Genomic DNA, 5,691 nt, shown 5'->3' with positions numbered 1-5,691 from the left:
AGTGCAATACCACCTCACTCCTGCAAGAACAGCCATAATAAAAAAAAATTTTTTTAAATAGTTGTTGGCATGAATGTGGTGAAAAGGGAACATTTTCACATGGTTGGTCGGAATGCAAACTAGTACAATCACAATGGAAAACAGTGTGGAGATTCCTTAAGGAACTAAAAATAGATTTACCATTTGATCGAGCAATCCTACTACTGGGTATTTACCCAGAGGAAAAGAAGTCATTATACGAAAAAGATAGGCTGGGCATGGTTGCTCATGTCTGTAATCTCAGCATTTTGGGAGGCTAAGGCAGGTGGATCACGAGGTCAGGAGTTCAAGACCAGCCTGGCCAACATGGTGAAACCCTGTCTCTACTAAAAATACAAAAATTAGCTGGTGACCCATGCCTGTAATCCTAGCTACTCAAGAGGCTGAGGCAGGAGAATTGTTTGAACCTGGCAGATGGAGGCTGTGATCTGAGATCGCACCACTGCACTCCAGCCTGGGTACCAGATCAAGACTCTGTCTTGAAAAAAGAAAAAGAAAAAAAAGATACCTGCACATGCATGTTTATAGCAGCACAATTCGCAATTGCAAAGACATGGAATCAGCCCAACTGGCCATCAATCAATGAGTGGATAAAGTAAATAAATATAGTATATATGTGTGTGTATATATATATATATATATATGTACGCATGGAATACTACTCAGCCATGAAAAGGAATGAAATAATGCCATTTGCAGCAACCTGGATGGAACTGGAGAACATTCTTCTAAGTCAAGTAACTCAGGAATGGAAAACCAAACATCGTATGTTCTCACTTATAAGTGGGAGCTAAGCTATGAGGATGCAAAGGCATAAGAATGATACAATAAACTCTGGGGGCTCAGAAAGGGTGGGGAGGTGAGGGATAAAAGACTACACACTGGGTACAGTGTACACTGCTCAGGTGATGGGTGCATCAATATCTCAGAAATCCCCACTGAAGAACTTATTCATGTAACCAAACACCACCTGTTCCCCAAAAACCTATTGAAAAAAAAAAAAATCCTTTGGAGTTGGGTGCAGTGTCTCATGCTTGTAATCCCAGCACTTTGGGAGGCTGAGGGGGAGGATCACTTGAGGCCAGGAGTTCAAGACCAGTCTGGGCAACATAGTGAGACCCCCCCCCCATCTCAATAAAATAAATAAAATCGATTAGCTAGGTGTGGAGGTGCATTCCTTTGGTCCCAGCTACTCAGAAGGCCGAGGTAGGAAGATTGCTCGAGCCCAGGAGTTAGAAGCTACACTGAGATATGATTGCACCACTGCACTCCACTCTGGGCTGGGCAACAGGCTGAGATCCTGTCTCAAAATAAGAAAGAGGAAAGGAAGGGAAAGGGAAGAGGAAGGAAAAGAAGAAACAAAAGAAAATCCTTTGGTTCTGAACAACTTCCAGCCTCTGGGGATCAGCCTGGGCTCAGCTCCGGTCTCCTTTCCTTGACTGCCACAGACCCTTTCTCATTCTCTGCAACCCTTTCTTCCCATTTAGCCATGCAGGGCCAGATAAAGAGGAGGTCTTTTCTGTTTTTCTGATTTCTGATCCAGTCTTAAATGGGGTTACATTTTTTTTTTCTTTTTTTTGAGACGGAGTCTCGCTCTGTTGCCCAGGCTGGAATGCAATGGCACTATTACGGCTTACTGCAACGTCCGCCTCCTGGGTTCAAGCGATTCTCTTGTCTCAGCCTCCCAAGTATTACAGGTGATTACAGGGATTACAGGTGCACGCTGCCATGCCTGGCTAATTTTTTTTTTGTATTTTTAGTAGAGATGGGGTTTCACCATGCTCCCCAGGCTGGTCTTGAACTCCCGAGCTCAGGCAATCCACCCGCCTCGGCCTCCCAAAGTGCTAGGATTACAAGTGTGAGCCACTGCGCCTGGTGAGGCTACATTTTTGAATGATTCCCCCAACTATCCAAATACTAGGATCCTCTCATAACACACCCATTATGTTCTAGTTTAGACATGGATAAGCATCATTAAATGCTTCCTTCCTATCTGCCAGCTCTCAATGAGGAGTATGTCAGCGTTTTCCATATGGGTATTGAAGGCAGTATCCTGTCCCAGACATACCAGGGATGCAGATTGGTGAGACGAGTAGAGGGGGAAGAGGGCTCTCTTATATCCGGAGTGTTCATGGAGAGGAAGTGGTTTCATTTCTGAGCTATTAAGTAACATTCTCTCCTGGAATAAGGGACCCTTTTCCACTTCCTCAAATATTGTGTGCATTGGAAGATGGCCTTCAGGATACAGAGTTAGGTGGGTGGATGGTGATTTTACATCTGTTGATCAGGGTCTAAGAAAATAATTCGGATAAGCGCAGGAGGGTGGGCTGGACAACTTATCCACGTGATCCCCAGCAGGCACTTGGACAGCGAAAGTGTAGGTGTGCACAAATTCACATTTGATTCATTCAGAGTTTGGCTTTCATTCTGGGTTCGGCAGTTGTGGCTGAGGGGGAGGAAGAGGAGGCCCATATCTCTGCTCCAAGGCTTCTTCCCCACAAACCTTCTTATCCACAGGCATGGAGCCAAGGTCGAGGGTGGAAGTCCACAACTGTCAAACACTAATTTCACCTAAAGCCAAAGCAGCCCTACAGGGGACTGGGAAAGAGACCCGCTTCTCTCTCACCCCTTCTGCTAGAGGTGGTTTATCCGTTACACCCAGGAACATGAAGGGAAATTGTGTAGGGAATGGGCTTCAATATCTAAGAGTTCTGGTTCAAATCCTGGCTGCCTGTTACTCTTCAGTATTGCAAAGTGTATTTAAATCCTTTGAGGCTGTTTTCCCTGTATGTAAAATGGAGACTCACCGAGGTTTGTTTGTTTTTGCAAGGATTGAATGAGGTAGTATAGGGGATAGTGCTTGGCCTGAGCCCTCCATCTCCTTCAAATGTGTTTTCCTAGGTAGACGTATCTTCTTAACATCACTCAGAAAGGAAGAACCCACTCAGCAATGGGTTCTTTTATCTTCTATTTAATGCTAGTCAGTCTTTGCTGTTCAATCTTAATAACACAATTAACAGTAGGGATAACAATATCTTCTGGTGATTCAGTCCCCATCTCTTAATTTTGATTTCTATGGGCAAAAGACCCTTTACCAAAATCCCTAAATCCCTCTTCCTATTCAAAGAAAGACTGAGTTAGGAAGTTGAGCTTAGGCCAAGGCTTTGTATAGCTCTGAGGAGACAGATTTTGAAGGACCATAAAGCTACTGAAGATCCTTGTAGTAGAGCCTTTGGAAAGCAGTTTTGTTACCTGACTTTGCAGTATTTTAGATCCCTGGAACACCAGATGCTTTCCTATTTGAAGGTTTGCAGAAGTACACAGGCCTTTGCCAACAGAAAGCAGCCCCAAGGGTGGAGGGAGTGGAGCTACTCATGAATAATGGAGAACCTAGCAACTTCAGAATTTGGCTATTGCGACTGAAAACAGTTCTGCCTGTCCACTGGGGATTGGTAGAAGATGAGCTAAGTCTCCTTTAAAAGGCTGCAGCCTTTTGTTGGCCAGGCGTGGTGGCTCACGCCTGTAATTCTAGCACTTTTGGGAGGCCGAGGTGGGTGGATCACCTGAGGTTGGGAGTTCGAGACCAACCTGACCAACATGGAGAAACCCCATCTCTACTAAAAATACAAAATTAGCTGGGCGTAGCTAGGGGTGTGTTTCAGGGGGGATTGGGGCAAACCAGGCAGGCGAGGACCCAGGCCTGTGCCGCTGTTTGCCTATCCCTCATCCCTCGGCACCAAGGCTACTCGAGCCCCAGAGTGTTTTTTCCTTGTTCCCGCCGCCTCCTAGTCCCTGGCCCAACATGATACTGACCAAAGCTCAGTACAAGGAGATAGCCCAGTGCCTAGTGTCTGTGCCGCCCACCAGGCAGAGCCTGAGGAAGCTGAAGCAGAGTTTCCCAGTCAATCGCGGGCCACTCTGCTGAGCATCTTCTCCCAGGAGTACCAGAAACACATTAAAAGAACACATGCCAAACATCATACTTCAGAAGCAATTGAAAGTTATTACCAGAGGTACCTGAATGGAGTGGTGAAAAATGGAGCTGCCCCAGTGCTCCTGGACCTGGCCAATGAAGTGGACTATGCACCCTCATTAATGGCTCGGCTTATCCTGGAGAGGTTTCTACAGGAACATGAGGAAACTGCACCCTCCAAGTCTGTTATAAATAGTATGCTACGGGACCCTTCTCAGATTCCAGATGGAGTTCTAGCAAATCAGGTCTATCAGTGCATTGTGAACGACTGCTGTTATGGACCACTGGTGGACTGCATCAAGCATGCCATTGGTCATGAGCATGAAGTCCTGCTGAGAGACTTACTTCTAGAGAAAAACCTGCCCTTCCTTGGTGAAGATCAGCTCCGTGCAAAGGGTTGTGACAAAACACCAGACTTTATTTTACAAGTACCAGTTGCTGTAGAAGGGCACATAATTCACTGGATTGAAAGCAAAGCCTCATTTGGTGATGAATGTAGCCACCACGCCTACCTGCATGACCAGTTCTGGAGCTACTGGAATAGGAGCTGGACTGCAACCGGGAAAGGGGCATCCTGCTCAAAGCCTGTTTCCCTACGAACATTGTCACCTTATGCCACAGCATAGCTTGACCCTGAAGATCCTGGAAGAGAAGCTGGGAGGAAAAGAGACCCAGCGTTGCATTACCATCATGGAATAATCTAGCACAAACCTAGGAAAGCTGAAGCCACAAAGTCCGAAGCCACCTTTGCACTCACCTGCAGAGCTCCAGAAGACCTTGATGGCAGCCCGCCAATGCTGTGTGTTTGCTGTATTCGATCTTTACGGCTTCCTGACTTCTGTGACAGTAAGCCAAGCTGCAAAAATACACTTGATGAGAATTTCCTCTTTTAATAATGTCTTTTGAACACCAAATATTTTAGATTTATATTATTTGAAAGTATTAGTTCCATTGTGCCTGGAAACCACACTCCTTTAGATTGGGGGCCGAGAGGAGACGACCCAACATTGAGGACAGTTTATTTTTAAACATGGCTAGTTGTCAGTATGTACGTGAGCTAGTATTTTTATGAGTAGAGTTTTTTAAAGGCACATTCTGTATACTGCTTAGTATATGCATTTTATACCATGTAATTATATAGCACTCAAATAAGTTCAGCATTAGAAATGTTTAGCTGGCCGGGCGCGGTGGCTCAAGCCTGTAATCCCAGCACTTTGGGAGGCCGAGACGGGCGGATCACGAGGTCAGGAGATCGAGACCATCCTGGCTAACACGGTGAAACCCCGTCTCTACTAAAAAAAAAAAAAAAAACTACAAAAAACTAGCCGGGCGAGGTAGCGGCGCCTGTAGTCCCAGCTACTCGGGAGGCTGAGGCAGGAGAATGGCGTGAACCCGGGAGGCGGAGCTTGCAGTGAGCTGAGATCCGGCCACAGCACTCCAGCCCGGGTGACAGAGCGAGACTCCGTCTCAAAAAAAAAAAAAAAAAAAAGAAATGTTTAGCTTTGTATGAACTAAGTGTGCCAGAAATAAACCTGGAGCAATTTTTAAATAAGCAAAATAAAGGAGATTTTTCTATTTGTTCACTTTATTCACTTTCATGTACTTTTATGTACTGCAAATCAGATTTCAGTCTAAAGAGAAACATCAATAAGTTAGTAATAAACCTATCTTTTGGGAAG

The 5,691-nt window shown here is 45.4% G+C and overlaps 1 pseudogene across 1 annotated transcript; it reads left to right on the top strand.

The window, feature by feature from the left end:
* Window positions 1–1,824: 1,824 nt before the first annotated feature.
* On the top strand, window positions 1,825–5,263 carry LOC104665568 (annotated as a pseudogene). The gene has a single exon (XR_748426.2). The product of XR_748426.2 is annotated as an uncharacterized protein C15orf41 pseudogene (transcript).
* Window positions 5,264–5,691: the final 428 nt, after the last annotated feature.

The sequence above is a fragment of the Rhinopithecus roxellana genome, chromosome 15 (assembly GCF_007565055.1).
Source record: "Rhinopithecus roxellana isolate Shanxi Qingling chromosome 15, ASM756505v1, whole genome shotgun sequence".
NCBI lineage: Eukaryota > Metazoa > Chordata > Mammalia > Primates > Cercopithecidae > Rhinopithecus > Rhinopithecus roxellana.
This window is presented reverse-complemented; position numbering and strand designations above follow the sequence as displayed.